The sequence below is a fragment of the Pseudophryne corroboree genome, chromosome 11 (assembly GCF_028390025.1).
Source record: "Pseudophryne corroboree isolate aPseCor3 chromosome 11, aPseCor3.hap2, whole genome shotgun sequence".
Taxonomy (NCBI): domain Eukaryota; kingdom Metazoa; phylum Chordata; class Amphibia; order Anura; family Myobatrachidae; genus Pseudophryne; species Pseudophryne corroboree.
Window position 1 is genome coordinate 111,873,594 of NC_086454.1, and position 17,368 is coordinate 111,890,961.

At 46.0% G+C, this 17,368-nt stretch overlaps 1 protein-coding gene across 1 annotated transcript in view; it reads left to right on the forward strand.

Moving 5' to 3' along the window:
* Positions 1-17,368, forward strand: part of LOC134969044 (mucin-2-like) — a 695,488-nt gene that overhangs the window by 44,143 nt on the left and 633,977 nt on the right. The gene's annotated exons all lie outside the window — the stretch shown is intronic.

A 17,368-nucleotide genomic window follows, 5' to 3' on the forward strand; every position in this document is an offset into this window, starting at 1 on the left:
GTCATAATCTCGACAGCCATTGACCGACAGTCAAAATACAGATACGGTCAAAATACCGACATTCATTACCTCAACATTTTCAAAATGCTGACATAGAATACCGTCATTTGATATGCCGACATGTCAAAATGCTGGCATGCGTTTTTAAGGAATTTTTGCCCCAAAACAGACTTGTTCATACTTTAGCATCCCAGTGGACCTGGAGGGGGAGTATAATAGTGTGCCGAGCGCGTCGAGGTACCGTGCCTGAAGCATGATGAACGCAGTGGTACACTTAGCCGGTGTCCATGTCGACCTGTGTCATATTGGTATTTTGACATTTCGGCATTTCAAATGCTGGTATTCTGACTATGTCAGCATTTTGAACATGTCTGCATAATGAATGTCGGTATTTTGACCATGTCTGTATATTGACTGCAGGTCAATGGCTATCGGGATTATGACCGTCTGTATTGTGTCCGTCGGTAAATCATACTAAACCTGAGTTAACCGTGCAACAGCATTGCTGTAACAGGAACTGGAATAGGGGCCTAATGAGCCTAAACCTGAATAGTATTATAATAATCATATCATGAGCAGTACATAACTGTGAAACACAGGTGTGGCTCATTGTGTTGGCGGCATATTTTTATATATTACTCAAATAATTAAGCAAATGTTATTTATAGAACACTAATGAAAGACGCATTCCCTTCTAAAGTGTAAGCAACAAGCAATCCCATCTGAAGACGTATGCAATTCACCATATTGGTAATCTGGATACTATGCAGAGCTCCATTGTCTAATTACAAAATAAGTCCTAACAGTGTGGTGTTTGTATGTTCTCACCGTGCTTGTATGGGTTTTGTCTGGGACTCTGGTTTCTTCCCATACTCCGAAATCATACATATTCTTGTTTAATGGACAGTTGAGTTAGATAAATAAAAAGCACCTTGCATTGTTTGCATGATTCGTGTTTGGGAATTTAGAGCGTAAGCTCTAATCAAGCAGGACTGATATGACTGACAAAATGTTCTCTGTACAGCACTATGGAATTAGCGGTGCTGTTTAAATTAATGATAATATAATAAATTGCAGACACCACTATCTTTGCCGCATGTGCAGCATCTAGGGGGAGATGTATTATACTGGCACAGATCATTACCGAGGTGAAGCTAAATTTAGCACCTCTACGATCAGTCTTCAGACATGTTGGGGGACGCCCAGCACACGGCTAGTCCGCCCCGCATGTCAGGCCCTACCCCGTCGTACAAGTATACTACAAAAGCAGCGCACAGCGGCGATGCCTGATGCTTTTGTACTGTAGGAGTATCTCCCAGCCAGCGCAGCTCTTGTGCGCTGGCAGGGAGCTACTCGTCGCTGCCTGGGTCGCAGCGGCTGCATATGACGTCACGCAGCCACCGCGGCCCACCCCCCCAACGGTCCAGGCACGCCTGCGTTGCCCGGATCGCGCCCCCTTAAAGGCGGCCAAATGGCGCCAGCCCGCCCCTCCCGCCCAGCGACCGCCTCAGCCTGTCAATCAGGCAGAGGCGATCACAGGGCTAAGACAGCCGTCGGCTCTCTGGCATGCGCCGGCGCACTGCGGCACCGGCGCATGCGCAGTTCAGACCTGATCGCTGCTGTGCAAAAGCGCACAGCAGTGATCAGGTCTGAATTAGCCCCATTGACAAGATATATAAACATTTTGTCTGCCATAGCTGGGGAGTGAAAACTCCCCCCTCCGGCGATCCCCGTCTGAGCATACACTGCATCAGCTTAGTGCTGATGCCCTGTGTCTCCCTGCCTGGTTGGCACCAGTGCGCATGTGCGAGATCTCACATGCAGCATAGAGCCAACACCCATCACAGCCAAGGCAGCACTGTCCGTGCTGTGGAGATAAGGCAACCACACCTGCAGCTGTTGAAATGAATAGCTGCAGGTGTCGGATGGGTCAGTGCCACCGACCGTTCAGACATTTCCCTGCATATCCGTGTGCTATCTAAAAAATAGCAGCACTGATAATGACGGAGGCGCTATGGGCAGACACCGCCAGATTAATACATGGGGGGAAGCAGTATGAGCGCATACAGTATGACTTGCGCTGATACCACTTCCTCCCCATAACACACTTTCTCTGACGTCCTAGTGGATGCTGGGAACTCCGTAAGGACCATGGGGGAATAGCGGGCTCCGCAGGAGACTGGGCACTCTAAAAGAAAGATTAGGTACTATCTGGTGTGCACTGGCTCCTCCCTCTATGCCCCTCCTCCAGACCTCAGTTAGAATCTGTGCCCGGCTCGAGCTAGTTGCACACTAGGGACTCTCCTGAGCTTCTAGTAAAGAAAGTATTGTTAGGTTTTTTATTTTCAGTGAGATCTGCTGGCAACAGACTCACTGCTACGAGGGACTTAGGGGAGAGAAGCGAACCTACCTGCTTGCAGCTAGCTTGGGCTTCTAGGCTACTGGACACCATTAGCTCCAGAGGGATCGAACACAGGCCCAGCCTCGGTCGTCCGGTCCCGGAGCCGCGCCGCCGTCCCCCTTGCAGAGCCAGAAGCAAGAAGATCTTCACGGAAATCGGCGGCTGAAGACTCCGGTCTTCATTAAGGTAGCGCACAGCACTGCAGCTGTGCGCCATTGCTCCCTGTGCACACCACATACTCCGGTCACTGATGGGTGCAGGGCGCTGGGGTGGGGGGCGCCCTGGGCAGCAATTAGAGTACCTTAAAGTGGCTAATCACACATAATATAGCCTAATAAGCTATATATGTGTAAAATACCCCTGCCACATTATTATTATAAGAGCGGGAGAAGTCCGCCGAAAAAGGGGCGGGGCTATCTCCCTCAGCACACTGGCGCCATTTTCTCTTCACAGTGCAGCTGGAAGACAGCTCCCCAGGCTCTCCCCTGCAGTTTCCAGGCTCAAAGGGTTAAAAAGAGAAGGGAGGCACTAAATTTAGGCGCAAAACTGTATATAAAAAGCAGCTATAGGGATAAATCACTTTCTGTTAGTGTAAATCCCTGATTAAATAGCGCTGTGGTGTGTGCTGGCATACTCTCTCTCTGTCTCCCCAAAGGACTTTGTGGGGTCCTGTCCTCAGTCAGAGCATTCCCTGTGTGTGTGCGGTGTGTTGGTACGACTGTGTCGACATGTTTGATGAGGAGGCTTATGTGGAGGCGGAGCAGGTGCCGATAAATGTGATGTCACCCCCTGCAGGGCCGACACCAGAGTGGGTGGATATGTGGAAGGTATTAACCGACAGTGTCAACTCCTTACATAAAAGGCTGGATGACGTAACAGCCGTGGGACAGCCGGCTCCTCAGCCCGCGCCTGCCCAGGCGTCTCAAAGGCCAGCAGGGGCTCAAAAACGCCCGCTACCTCAGATGGCAGACACAGATGTCGACACGGAGTCTGACTCCAGTGTCGACAAGGTTGAGACATATACACAATCCACTAGGGGCATCCGTTGCATGATTGCGGCAATGAAAAATGTGTTACACATTTCTGACATTAACCCAAGTACCACTAAAAAGGGGTTTTATGTTTGGGGAGAAAAAGCAGCCAGTGTTTTGTTCCCCCATCAGATGAGTTGAATGAAGTGTGTGAAGAAGCGTGGGTTTCCCCCGATAAGAAACTGGTAATTTCTAAAAAGTTACTGATGGCGTACCCTTTCCCGCCAGAGGATAGGTCACGTTGGGAGATATCCCCTAGGGTGGATAAGGCGCTCACACGTTTGTCAAAAAAGGTGGCACTGCCGTCTCAGGATACGGCCACCTTGAAGGAGCCTGCTGATAGAAAGCAGGAGGAAATCCTGAAGTCTGTATATACACACTCAGGTACTATACTGAGACCCGCAATTGCCTCAGCATGGAGGTGTAGTGCTGCTGCAGCGTGGTCTGATACCCTGTCAGATAATATTGTTACCCTCGACAGGGATACTATTTTGCTAACCATAGAGCATATTAAAGACGTCGTCTTATATATGAGGGATGCACAGAGGGATATTTGCAGGCTGGCATCCAGAATTAATGCAATGTCCATTCTGCCAGGAGGGTATTATGGACCCGGCAGTGGACAGGTGATGCTGATTCTAAAAGGCACATGGAGATTCTGCCTTATAAGGGTGAGGAATTGTTTGGGGATGGTCTCTCGGACCTCGTATCCACAGCAACAGCTGGGAAGTAAAAATTTTTACCTCAGGTTCCCTCACAGCCTAAGAAAGCACCGTATTATCAGGTACAGTCCTTTCGGCCTCAGAAAAGCAAGCGGGTCAAAGGCGCTTCCTTTCTGCCAGAGGCAAGGGAAGAGGGAAAAGGCTGCACCAGTCAGCCAGTTCCCAGGATCAAAAATCTTCCTCCGTTTCCTCTAAGTCCACCGCATGACGCTGGGGCTCCACAGGCTGAGCCAGGTGCGGTGGGGGCGCGTCTCCGGAACTTCAGCGACCAGTGGGCTCGCTCACAGATGGATCCCTGGGTTCTGCAAGTAGTATCACAGGGATACAAGCTGAAGTTCGAGGAGACTCCCCCTCGCCGTTACCTCAAATCAGCCTTGCCTGCTGCCCTCAGAGAAAGGGAGGTAGTACTGGCGGCAACTCACAAGCTGTATCTTCAGCAGGTGATAATCAAGGTACCCCTCCTTCAACATGGACGGGGTTACTATTCCACAATGTTTGTGGTACCGAAACCAGACGGTTCGGTGAGACCCATTCTAAATTTAAAATCCTTGAACATTTATATAAAAAAGTTCAAGTTCAAAGTACCTCAGTTTTGGGGTACAGGACTGTCATTACCAATTCCAGACGTTGCCGTTTGGTCTGTCCACGGCACCGCAGGTATTTACCAAGGTAATGGCCGAAATGATGATGCTCCTCCAAAAGGAGGGAGTCATGATTATTCCGTACTTGGACGATCTCCTTATAAAGGCGAGGTCCAAAGAGCAGTTGCTAGTCAGCGTAGCACTATCTCAGGAAGTGCTGCATCAGCACGGCTGGATTCTGAATATCCCAAAGTCGCAGCTGATTCCTGCGACGCGTCTGCTGTTCTTGGGCATGATTCTGGACACAGAACAGAAGAAGATATTCTCCCAGAGGAGAAGGCCCAGGAATTATCATCTCTGGTCAGGGACCTCCTGAAACCAAAACAGGTGTCGGTGCATCACTGCACGCGGGTCCTGGAAAAGATGGTAGCTTCTTACGAAGCAATTCCCTTTGGCAGATTCCATGCAAGGATCTTCCAGTGGGATCTGTTGGACAAGTGGTCCGGATCGCATCTCCAGATGCATCAGTTAATCACCCTGTCTCCGAGGGCCAGGGTGTCTCTACTGTGGTGGCTGCAGAGTGCTCATCTGCTCGAAGGCCGCAGATTCGGCATACAGGACTGGGTCCTGGTGATCACGGATGCAAGCCTCCGAGTTGGGGGGCAGTCACCCAGGGAAGAAACTTCCAAGGACAATGGTCAAGTCAGGAAACTTCCCTACACATAAATATTCTGGAACTAAGGGCCATTTACAACGCCCTGAGTCAAGCACAACCCCTGCTTCAAAACCAACCGATTCTGATTAAGTCAGACAACATCACAGCGGTCGCCCAGGTAAACCGCCAGGGCGGCACAAGAAGCAGGGTGGCAATGGCAGAAGCCACAAGGATTCTCCGATGGGCGGAGAATCACGTGATAGCACTGTCAGCAGTGTTCATTCCGGGAGTGGTCAACTGGGAAGCAGACTTCCTCAGCAGGCACGACCTCCACCCGGGAGAGTGGGGACTTCATCCAGAAGTCTTCCAGCTGATTGTGAACCGTTGGGAACGGCCACAGGTGGACATGATGGCGTCCCGCCTCAACAAAAAGCTAAACAGATATTGCGCCAGGTCAAGGGACCCTCAGGCGATAGCTGTGGACGCTCTAGTGACACTGTGGGTGTACCAGTCGGTGTATGGGTTCCCTCCTCTTCCTCTCATGCCAAAGGTGCTGAGGATGATAAGAAAAAGAGGAGTAAGAACTATACTCATTGTTCCGGATTGCCCAAGTAGGACTTGGTACCCGGAACTTCACGAAATTATCTAAGAGGACCCTTGGCCTCTACCTCTCAGACTGGACCTGCTACAGCAGGGGCCCTGTCTGTTCCAAGGCTTACCGCGGCTGCGTTTGACGGCATGGCGGTTGAACGCCGGATCCTGATGGAAAAGGGCATTCCGGTTGAGGTCATTCCTACGCTAATAAAGGCTAGGAAAGATATGGCAGCAAAACATTATCACCGCATATGGCGAAAATATGTTGCTTGGTGTGAGGCTAGGAAGGCCCCCACAGAAGAATTTCAGCTGGGTCGATTTCTGCACTTCCTACAGTCAGGAGTGACTATGGGCCTAAAATTGGGATCCATTAAAGTCCAGATTTCGGCCCTGTCTATTTTCTTTCAAAAAGAACTGGCTTCACTGCCTGAAGTTCAGACGTTTGTGAAGGGAGTGCTGCATATTCAGCCCCTTTTGTGCCCCCGGTGGCACCATGGGATCTCAACGTTGTGTTGGATTTCCTAAAATCACATTGGTTTGAGCCACTTCAGACCGTGGAATTAAAATATCTCACGTGGAAAGTGGTCAGGCTTTTGGCCTTGGCCTCGGCTAGGCGGGTGCCAGAATTGGCGGCTTTGTCCTGTAAAAGACCCTATCTGATCTTTCATATGGACAGAGCAGAATTGAGGACGTGTCCCCAATTCCTCCCTAAGGTGGTATCAGCGTTTCACTTGAACCAACCTATTGTGGTGCCTGCGGCTACTAGGGACTTGGAGGCATCCAAGTTGCTGGACGTAGTCCGGGCCCTGAAAATATATGTTTCCAGAATGGCTGGAGTCAGAAAGACTGACTCGCTGTTTATCCTGCATGCACCCAATAAGTTGGGTGCTCCTGCTTCTAAGCAGACTATTGCTCGCTGGATCTGCTCCACGATTCAACTTGCACATTCTGCGGCTGGATTGCCGCATCCTAAAAAGCCCACTCCACGAGGAAGGTGGGCTCTTCTTGGGCGGCTGCCCGAGGGGTCTCGGCTTTACAACTTTGCCGAGCTGCTACCTGGTCGGGTTCAAACACGTTTGCAAAATTCTACAAGTTTGATACCCTGGCTGAGGAGGACCTTGAGTTTGCTCATTCGGTGCTGCAGAGTCATCCGCACTCTCCCGCCCGTTTGGGAGCTTTGGTATAATCCCCATGGTCCTTACGGAGTTCCCAGCATCCACTAGGACGTCAGAGAAAATAAGAATTTACTCACCGGTAATTCTATTTCTAGTAGTCCGTAGTGGATGCTGGGCGCCCATCCCAAGTGCGGATTGTCTGCAATGCTTGTATATAGTTATTGCTTAACTAAAGGGTTATTGTTATGAGCCATCTGTTCGTGAGGCTCAGTTGTTATTCATACTGTTAACTGGATATAGTATCACGAGTTGTACGGTGTGATTGGTGTGGCTGGTATGAGTCTTACCCGGGATTCCAAATCCTTTCCTTATTGTGTCAGCTCTTCCGGGCACAGTTTCCGTAACTGAGGTCTGGAGGAGGGGCATAGAGGGAGGAGCCAGTGCACACCAGATAGTACCTAATCTTTCTTTTAGAGTGCCCAGTCTCCTGCGGAGCCCGCTATTCCCCCATGGTCCTTACGGAGTTCCCAGCATCCACTACGGACTACGAGAAATAGAATTACCGGTGAGTAAATTCTTATTTTTATACATCTACTCCCTACTGGTTATATTACAGATTTCAGTTGGTTGCCAACAATTTAGTGTTTGGATGTGACATATTGATATGAACTGGGAACAGATCATAGAAATAAACCTGGTCAGCAAAAATAATTGGTGGACTAATTTTTTGCGGTAAAAAAACAAAACAAAAAGTGCATTTAAAAGGTTGGCTTATCTGCAATAGTAGGGAGTAATTTCTAATAATTTTACAATCATCATACATACATAATGCTCAGGACAGGTATTCCTTAATCAATGCACAATCTGTGCTGCTGAGCCTCTGTTTTGGTGTTAGATAATGGATTCTTTTTTGTGTTTTAGATCTGGTTTTGGATCTGCGCTAAAAAAAAAAAACTGATGAAAACAGCTAAAATTATATAATTTGGGCCTGTTTTTGTTCCTACAGCATTATTAACCTCAGTAACAACCATTTCCAGTCAATTTTGGCCACATTCTCCCCAATTTTGTCCAAAGGCTAGCTGGCTAAATTAAGCAACAGAGCAGTGGCACAAACACACGTCAGTAATATCTGTTTAAAAATGTGTTGAAAATTAGAATTGTATTAGAGTAATAACATCTAAAAATGTATATGCAAAAAATACCACCCTCTAATGCCCCCCAAAAATACAGTCCATTAAGAAAAGTTGTGCAAAATGAAATTGTCCATGGCCCTCCCATCCTTATGTTGTACATTAAAAAGGACATGCACAGTTTAACAAACCAAGTACTTCAGCAAGAGGGACTGACACTTTTGTGGCTAAAGTGCTTGGTTAGTTTGGGCACCCACAAGCCAATTTTTTGGAAGGCCTACCTCTGATCATTAATGAGGAGGTTGATGATGAGGGTGTTAGTGGTAGAGATTGCATGTGCTGGTCCAAACTGCTGGTAGTTGATAGTAACATAGTAACATAGTTTGTGAGTTTGAAAAAATACAATTTGTCCATCAAGTTCAACCTGTTAGTGGTCTCCTACACTGAACTATTTTTAAGACTAATTTTAACTGTGGTGAGTGTTAAACCGTAAACTAAAATAGTAAGTTTTTTTTATTACTATAGTACATGATTTACCCACAATAACCCTGTATATCCTTATCCATTAAAAATTTATCAAGCCCATTTTTAAACGTAGTGACTGAGTCCGTTATCACTACTCTCTCAGGCAGGGAATTCCATATACGTATTGTCCTAACTGTGAAGAAACCTTTCCGTCTCTTTGTGCGAAATCTCCTCTCCTCCAACCTAAGCGGGTGTCCACGTGTCCTTTTTGATGATCTTACCAAAAACAAATCCCCCGCTAGTGCTGTGTATTGACCCCTTATATATTTGTAAATGTTAATAATGTCCCCTCTTAATCTCCTTTTTTCCAATGTAATCATACCTAGCCTAGCAAGCCTTTCCCCGTATTCTAGAGTCTCCATCCCCTTTATCAATTTCGTCGCTCATCTCTGAACCTTTTCTAGTTCCAGGATATCGTTTTTGTAGTATGGTGCCCATAATTGCACACATTATTCAAGATGTGGTCTCACTAGTGATTTATATAGTGGGAGTATAACACTCTCATCCCTTGCATCAATTCCCCACTTAATGCATGCTAATACCTTGTTTGCCTTTTTTGCTGCATTCCTACTTTGGGTACTACTGTTAAGTTTGTTATCTATGTGAACACCTAAATCTTTTTCCAGTACATAATACCCTAGATTCTCCCCATTTAGTATGTAGGTAGTGTTCTTATTCTTGCTACCAAAGTGCATTACCTTACATTTTTCTATATTGAACCGTATTCTCCATTTTGAAGCCCATGCTTCTAGTCTAAATTAAGTCATTCTGAATAGACTCAGCATCCTCCACCGAGTTTATAAACGTACACAATTTTGTATCGTCTGCAAAAATTGATACTATGTTCTCTAGACCTGCTACTAGATCATTTATGAAAATGTCCATTTACCACCATTCACTGCTCCTTTTTATCCAACCAATTACTCATCCAAGTGCATAGGTTGAATAGGTTGAACTCGATGGACAATTGTCTTTTTTCAACCTTAGATACTATGTTACTATGTTACTATAATGTGTTCCCCTGCCCAAGTTCTCTTAACTTGTAGCTTAGTCTCACGTGAGGTACTGTTTCAAGGAACTTCTGTATTCAATCCCTTACAACACCTTCCAGTACTTTCCCCACTATAGATGTAAGACTTACTGGTCTGTAATTACCCGGTTCAGATTTACTTCCCTTTTTAAATATTGGCACTATTTCCACTGTATGCCAGTCTTTGGAAACCATGCATGATGTAAGTGAGTTAATGAAAATCAAATATAGGGGTCTTGCTAACTCGGAGTTTAGCTCCATGAGAATCCTTGGGTGAATTCCGTCGGGACCAGGTGAGTTATTAATCTTAATTTTTTTTAATCGGTCACAGACTACTTCCTCATTTATATAAGCACTTAGCAATGGGACATTCTCATTGCTGAGGTTATATGTCAAACCCGCCATCTGATCCTCTCTTGTGAATACTGATGAGAAAAACTTGTTTAATTCTTCCACTATGTCAATGTCGTCTTTGATTAGGATGCCCAAATGGCCTTTTAAAGGGCCTATACGCTTGTTCTTTAAGCTTTTGCTGTTTATGTATTTAAAAAACTTTTTGGGGTTTGATTTACTTTTCTTTGCCATTATCTTTTCCGTTTCTATTTTAGACGCTCTAATTTCTCTTTTGCTTATTTTGTTACAATCCTTATTTTACTGGAATGACTCAGTCTTCCTGTCTGATTTATACTTTGTGAATGCTCTCCTCTTTTTGGCCATTAGTTCCTTAATCTTTTTGTTAAGTCACATTGGTTTGGAATTATTACTCCTACGTTTGCTGCCCGTGGAAATGAACTTACGAGTATAACTAGCGAGCAACATTTTTTAGACATCCCATTTCTCTGTGGTATTCTTGCCTTGAAACAAAATATTCCAGTCAATGCCCCTTAAAGCTTCCCTCATCATGGCAAAGTTAGCTTTGCTAAAGTTTAAAGTTTTAGTAGAATCTATATAGGGCTGTTTGTAAAAACTGATATTGAATGGGACCATATTGTGGTCGCTGTTTCCCATGGGCTCCCCGGGGACTGCGATATGCAGGATGTGGGTGGGAGGCGGGTGCCTGCGGAGTGACTGCGGCCCCAGGCACAGGCCCGGCTTGCCCGTGCCTAGAACCGCTCCTGAGGCTGAGCTAACCTGGGGGCTGAGATCTACTGAAGGCCAAGGCTGTATGACTGTAAAGCCCTCTCTTGCCAGTGAGCAACAGGAGGAAGGTGAGTTTGAGATACACTGGTCCCCCATTGGTGAAAGTGTGTATTTACAGGACTTTGGGACCTACTCTTACCTTATCTAATGTTTGCCTTTGAGAGGTACCCCAAGCCTCTACAGTGTTTATCCCCTTTGAGCTCCTCTATGGTAGACAGACCAGAGGGATACTAGATCTGTTAAAAGGTCGGAGCAACAATCATCTAAAGAGCCTAACATCGTTCAGTTTGTGTCCCAATTGTATGGCAGTCCAAGACAAATTGCGCCACTTCTGAATGAACATATGGAAAGGTCTCATTAATGTCTAAAATGCCATTATGACATTACCGCTGTAAACCAGACCTTTCATCCAGATGACAAGGTTCTGGTACGCTTGCCTACTACTGAAAGTAAACTGTATGCCCAGTGGTGAGGCCCTTATGAGATCATAGAGGCAATGAATTACAGTAGTGGAAACCTTTTGGAAAATGTGCATTTTTGAAGTTTAACAGCTTATAGCATTAATATATTTCTCTTACGTCCTTGGGTATACTGGGAATTTATTTAGTACCATGGAGTACAGATGGATCCACTAGGAGTCTTGGGCACTTTAAGAATTTGATAGTGTGCGCTGGCTCCTCCCCCTATGCCCCTCCAACCAGACTCAGTTTAGGAAATGTGCCCGGAGAAGCCGGTCACGTCGTATGGAAGCTCCTGAAGAGTTCTCTGCATTTATTTTATCTGTTTATTTTCAGGCAGGACTGGATGGCACCAGCCTGCCTGCTTCGTGGGACTTAGGTGGGGAACCTCTTGAAGGGTTAATGGTTCCATTCCCCGCAGACAGGACACTAGCTCCTGAGGAAACTATTCGTACGCCCCACTATGGCAAGCATACATTCCCGCAGCACGCCGCCACCCCTAACAGAGCCAGAAGATAAAAGATTAGTGAGTACTAAGCCGGCGTCCCGGTAAGTGGGTCGCCGGCCATTATGGCTACATGAGGATATACAGAAGCATGGCTTCTACGGGGACGGCGGAGTCGCCAGACTTAGTTCACAGTGCAAACGCACCGCTTCTGAGGGAGCGAACTGAGTCTAAGTACACTACTGGTGTACACAGTACCCAGACTGGCATTACAGACTTAAAAGGCGACTGACTCTATTTTAAGCACTAAAAATTACCTAAGCCAGTATAAAAAAGCGGGAAGACCACGCGCCATTGACAGGGCGGGGCATCACTATGATCGGACCCAGCAGCTCACCAGCGCCATTTTCCCTCTGCAGTGGACACAGACGCTGACTGACAGGGATGCGCAGCTCTTCTGGAGAGACTCCAGATTACCTCAGCGGTACCAGGGGGTCATAGCAGCGGGGGAGCGCTTACTAGTGTACTAAGTCCCCAATCTTGGTACTTAGGGGGTCATTCCGAGTTGATCGCTAGCAGCTTTCGTTCGCTGCGCAGTGATCAGGCAAAAAACCGGCACTTCTGTGCATGCGTATGCGGCGCAATGCGCATGTGCTTCGTACTATTACAATGAACAATTTCATTACAGACAAGGTCTAGCAAAGCTTTTCAGTCGCACTGCTGGCCGCAGAGTGATTGACATGAAGTGGGTGTTTCTGGGTGTCAACTGACCGTTTTAAGGGAGAGTTCAAAAAAACGCAGGCGTGCCTGGAAAAATGCAGGCGTGGCTGGGCGAACGCAGGGCGTGTTCGTGACGTCAAAACAGGAACTGAACAGTCTGAAGTGATCGCAAGCGCTGAGTAGGTCTGAAGCTACTCTGAAACTGCACAATTTTTTTTTGTAGCCGCTCTGCGATCCTTTTGTTCGCACTTCTGCTAAGCTAAAATACACTCCCAGTGGGAGGCGGCATAGCGTTTGCGCGGCTGCTAAAAACTGCTAGCGAGCGAACAACTCGGAATGACCACCTTAGTCTGCGACCCAGCTAAGCTTGGCATTAGCAGTAAGGGTACTGTGTGCTGGCTCCAGGCTATATCTGCGTATCTCTTGAAGGGCTCTTTGTGGGTTAATTATGCATTTAACCTTTTCGTGTGTGTGTGTGCTGTCACTGTCACAGTATGTCTGACAAAGAGTGTGTTTCATGTAAAGCACAGTGTTCCTCCTCTCCAGGGGGTTCACTGCAGTGTACTCAGTGCAGTATACCCTCCCTGGCTAGTGGGGCAGAGCCAGCTTAGCTGGATAACATTAGGGGAATGATTTCCAATATCTCTTCTAAATTGTCCCGCAATGAGAAAGAGATGCAATACTTAAAACAATCGATGACTGAGTTTTATGAACAGAGACTCAGTACACAAACCAGCGTCTCAGTCCCCTGCCATTTGTCCGCAAAAACGTCCCTTGGCTCATATCCTGCAGTCTGACTCTGATGATGACGGGTCAGACATGGATGAGGGGGAGGTGGACACAAAGGTGGGGGAGGCTACTCTGTCACAGGAAATAGAGGCTCTCATAGAAGTTATCAGAGACGTTCTGCATATCCTTGATAAGGTAACAGAGGAGACTGAGGAGTCTTATCTAATATATAAAAATGAAAATTTGTCCTTCTGTCTTTCTATACAAATCCACAGTTTACAAGCAAAGATCGTGAAATTTTACATACGAGCGTATAAAAACATGGCGGAGGCAACTAAAACAATTTGAAATCCCTAGCACCCCTGGGGGGCAGACAGCAGCAAAGAGTATATCAGGAGACAGCATAACTCCAGAATTGCTGGAGCAATGTACTCACAAATTGATACACATATGCCTTACAATCTGGCAACAAATACTGTCGGGGGGAAGACACCCCCTAGCACCACTAGGGGTGAGGCAGCAGCACTGAATATTTCAGCAGGCAGCATAACTCTGAAATGCGTGCAGCAATTTACAACAAACTTGGTACACATATGACTTACACTCTGGAAACAAACAATGCCATACAAAATTATGCATTTAAAGCAACAGGTTTGTCACTCTGACTCACAGTTGACATGCATAAGATCTGTGGACCTTCCAGGCCCTGGCACCCTAATGCTAACCACCACCCGGTCTATTGCCTGGCCAGCTTGTCCAGCATCAGGAGCACTCTGCTCTGTTCATAGCAAAGCTTTATTCAAGTTTGCATGTGGGCTGATTGCTTGGCTGTGAACCCCAGCACACTGCAAAACCTGGACTGTATCTGACAACCAACCTACACCCAGGTAGTCAGGTGGTGAGTATTGCCTCTGACCTGTGACACCATGGCCTCCCTGTCACATACCCTCCAGCTAAGATTCAAACCCATTGGTGAAGCTAACAATTTATCAAGTGAATTTACCTGTTCGCCCACCCTACCTTGAACCTGTTCTTGTGAACGTCCTCTCCTTTCCTACTCTCCCCCTTCCCTAGCTTCATCATGGGTTTCTCTTGGAGAATCAGAGGGGTGTACTTTTAAGACAAAGCGTCAGCAGTACCTTGCAGTTTTCCAGGCCTATGTTGTACTGTAAACTGAAATGGCTGTAATGTCAGAAACCAACAAGTCACCCTGGCATTTACTTCTTTGTTGGTATGCATCCATTGAAGATGTGCATGATCTGTTACTGACAGGAATTCCCTTCCCTACAGATACAGTAATATTGTACGGACTCGATGTCCCACTCAATTGCGAGACACTCCAGTTTTACTGTCGCATAACTCTTTTCACGTGGCAACATTTTACGGTTGAGGTAAAAAATTGGTCTCTCCTCTCCTTCTACCTCCTATGACAATACTGCTCCCAACCCTTTTCCAGAGGCATCAACCTGAAGGATAAACTTCTTTTTAAGTCTGGTGCCTGCAACATGGGAGCTGAAGCCAGGGCTACTTTTAAATCTTTCCATGCTGCTTTAGCAGCATCAGTCCAGACTATCTTATCTGGACTTTTTTCCTAAGTCGGTTAGTGGAGCTGCTCTTGTCGCAAAGTCACAAATACATTTAAGATAGAATCCCACTAATCCCCAAAAGGTTCTCAGCTGCATTTTCTTCTTGCTTTATTATCTGAGGCTTTACCTGCCCATGGCCAACTATATACCCAAGGTACTTAGCCTCTGCCATACCAATGGCACATTTTTGGGGTTTGGCAGTAAACCCTTGAACCTGTAAGGAGTTTAGCATGGCTTCTACTTTTGAGAGGTGTGACTCCCAATCTTGAATGATTATCACAATGTCATCTAAGTATTTAGCTGCATACTCTTGATGTGGTCTTAAGGGAATTACTCATTGCTCTTTAAAAGGTCACAGGGGCCCTAGGTAAAGCCACAAGGTAGCACACAATATTGAAACAATTCTTCTGGCATCAAAAAATGCTATTTTAGTCTTAGCTGACACTGTTACGAAAATTTGCCAAATACCCTTAGTTAGTTCTAAGGTAGTCAGGTATTGGCTTTTAGCCAAATTCTCAACTAATTTGTCTACTCGTGGCATGGGGTAGGAGTCAAATTTAGAAACCTTACTCATCTTTCTGAAATCTTTGCAAAACCTCAAAGTCCCTGAGGGTCTAGGCACTAACACAATGGGATTGTTTCACTCACTAGTGGACTCTTCTATTACCCCTAACCAGAGCATTTCTTCTGCCTCTTGCTATATAGCTTCAGGGATGTGATAAGGTCTTTGATTTACAATAACCCCATGTGGGGTGATAATGTCATGTTTTATGATTTGGGTTCTACCAGGAATAGAGGAAAACACATCTTGATTTCAACCTACCATTTCTATAACCTGCTGTTTTAACCTTTCTTCAATGGGTAATACACATTCCTGAGTTTTAGTAGCAACCCCTAAGGTTTGCATAATACTCTTTCACCAGGGTGTCAACAGGTTAATATAGTAGATCTGGTCAGCCTTCTGTATCCCTATCTGGTGACCTTGGTAAATAACCAGACCTATTTTTTCAACAACCTCATATGGTCCCTGCCAATGAGCATACAGTTTACTCTCAGCAGTGAGTACCAGAACTAACACCTTGTCTCCAGGATTGAAGGACCGAACTATAGCAGTTATGTCATACTGTAGTTGCGTTTTTGTCACTGTTGGGCTTGGACCATATGTTGTTTAACTAAGGCACTCAGTTGTCTTAACCGGCTGTACAGTTGTGACACAAACTGTATCACGTTAGGTTCCTGAACTGGTTGTTGTTCCAAAACCTCTTTTATCAGGTCTACCACTCCCCGCAGTTGTCTCCCATATAGGAGTTCAAATAAGGTAAAACCTGTAGAAGCTTGTGATACTCGTATTGCGAACATTAAATCCCAATCTCGACTGTCGTGGTTCACGGCCCATCTAATCATTTGCTTGAGAATCTGGTTGAATCTCTTTACTAGACCATTGGTTTCGGGGTTTGGGGGTTATATTCCGAAGTTGTTATTATCTCTACCCCCAACAACAGACACAAGTCTTTCATTAATTTGGACATAAAAGGGGTTCATTCATCAGTAAGAACCTCCTTAGGTATGCCCAAGCAGGTATACAGCATTTCCAGCTTCTGTGCAATGGTACTGGATTTAATATTTCTTAGTGGTTTTGCCTCAGGATGTCTAGTAGCACATGTATTGGTGACCCTGAGCTGACTTTTCAACTGAACCAATCAAATCCATCCCAATTTTGTTCAAATGAAATAGAAATGACTGGCAGGGGCACAAGTGGAGCGCTAAACTGGGGTCTGTGAGATGTTCTATGACATTCCTGACAATAGTTCTTTACTGTGGCATATATACCAGGCCAAAAGAACCTATATTGTATCTACTGGAGGGTTTTCTCCTCCCCTAAATGCCCTCCCCAGGGCTGCATGTGAGCAGCCTTGAGTATCAGTGGTACATGCACTTGGGGAACTAACAGCTGTTCCACTCTTATCCCTTGTACATAGGTTACACAATACAATAAATCATTCTTCAATATAAAATGTGGTGTGCCTTTTGGATGCAAGTCATTCTCTATTTTGCCATTTTACTTCTACAACACCTTGAAAAGCATTCACCAGGTTACTGGCTGCAAAGTCCCGCAAGGACACATCCTTCTCAATAAGGCTCCAGTCATCTTCCGAAATACTGTCCTTTGGCTGTTCTGTGACCATTACTGTTTTCGTTATATTCCTGGTCAAGGAGCGAGACAATATGTCAGCCAAGTTTCCATCTCCTGATCGGTTACTCAGTCTTTCAACTTCCTTGGTTTCCACACCTTGTATACATTGGGAGAGACTGAATCCTGTGGAAGGATTCTGCCAACATTCGATCGCTGGGTGGTCTTTATTGGCCCGGCTGACTAATATTTCTTTGGGTAAAGAAAAATTCTGTCCCAATATCAAGGGGTACAGAGATTTTAGGGGCACTGCAGCCACTAAGCATAGGACTCGTCCGTTAACTAAGGAATTACTGCAGATCAAAAATGCCATAC